The sequence below is a fragment of the Triticum aestivum genome, chromosome 6D, assembly GCF_018294505.1.
Source record: "Triticum aestivum cultivar Chinese Spring chromosome 6D, IWGSC CS RefSeq v2.1, whole genome shotgun sequence".
In the NCBI taxonomy this organism is placed as follows: domain Eukaryota; kingdom Viridiplantae; phylum Streptophyta; class Magnoliopsida; order Poales; family Poaceae; genus Triticum; species Triticum aestivum.
Window position 1 is genome coordinate 72,005,677 of NC_057811.1, and position 1,576 is coordinate 72,007,252.

Genomic DNA, 1,576 nt, shown 5'->3' on the forward strand with positions numbered 1-1,576 from the left:
AAGAGGGGAGAATGGAGGGAAAGCGGGGGGGGGTCGGTGAAAAAGGGTCGTCTCTCACCGACAGAGCAGATCCACTCGCCTTTTCACTTCAGCCGGCGCCGCCAGGCGACTCCCGGGGGCTTGGGTTTGGCTCGGGTTCGCCGGCTGTTATTTTGGCCCAAACCGGCGATAAACAAGGCCCTGGGGGTGCGACCGGGCCGATTTTTCGGCGCCGGCGCTAAAAAAAGGGCCCTGGGGGCATGTTGGGGGCGCGAGTGAAGATGCTCTAAGGACATTGCATATACATTGTTTGAGACTAACAAATGGCAGAAGCTTGTTGCGTCTCAAAGTGGGTTTGCTCAACTCACCCGAGTCAATATTGTCGGATTGCCATCACCATGCCAATGACTTGTGGAACACAATCATCAGTCGAGTTGTGCACTAGTCAATGATATGTGTCCTCATAACCTTGTAGGCTAGGGACCATTAGAACAACATCATACCTTATATTTCACAACCAAATCATTGACGATGGGCATGGCAATATAAATAACTTATGAATACAATGGGAAATATCATATTCACATAACTGCATCAAGGATATACTCCCTTCAGCCATTTTTAGTCTGCATATAAGTTTTATCCAAAGTCAAAGTATCTCTACTTTGTAATATTTGACTTTGACACAAATCTAATACGCGGAGTAAAAAGGATCGGAGGGAGTATTTCCAACACTGTCGATATCTCTGCCCTCGACGTCCTCGCCAAAGTTTCTATTGTCTATGGAGCTGATGTGCTCAACCCCGTTGCCATCTCCAAATCGGGAGTATATTGCACAAAACCACCACTTTGAAGCCTAGGTTTGCGAAAAACACTACAATACATTTTTTTTGCAGAAAACACCATGTCTACGGTAATCTTTTTGCAAAAAACACTGATCGGCGGATTAGTCTCATTTGAGCACGTTTATGACAAATGGGACCCGTTTCTGCTTACGTGGCATAACGTTTCATGCCAATGGGTTTTGATCTATATTTACAAACTAGTCCCTAGAATTTTATGTAAACACACCTGAATCAAAATGCAAAATCGCAATTAGCCCCCCACGTGCATAAAACCAATAGCACGGGGGCCATGGGCTCTCGTCGCTGGCTAGGGCGGCACCCATGGAGGCTTGGGGCGGCTGAGGGACCTCGCCGGCGTCGAGGTCTAGCACCTTCTCTTCTCTCTAATTGGTGCTGGGGCGAGCCTGATTTGCAACTTGGCGGCGACCAAGATGAGCTCCAGCATGCGCACGTCGTCCCGCTGTCGTTGTAGTCGGGGCGCCCGCCGAAGGGCCACGTCGGCGGCCGGGGAACCAGGCACTTCCTGCTGCCGCTGCCAAAGTCAGTCTGCTCTTGGGCCCGCTGCAGGTCGGGGCGCCCGCCATGGGCCACGCTGCCGGCCGGTGAACCAGGCACGGATGGTGACACCGCCGAAGGGCCTTGGGCACCGGTTGCAGGGTTGCGCCTTGCGCTCCGGCTGTAGGTCGAGCCGGATGCCGCCGGATCTGGCGTGGGGTGCGGAGGTGGAAGCAGATGTCGTCGGGGTGCGGCGT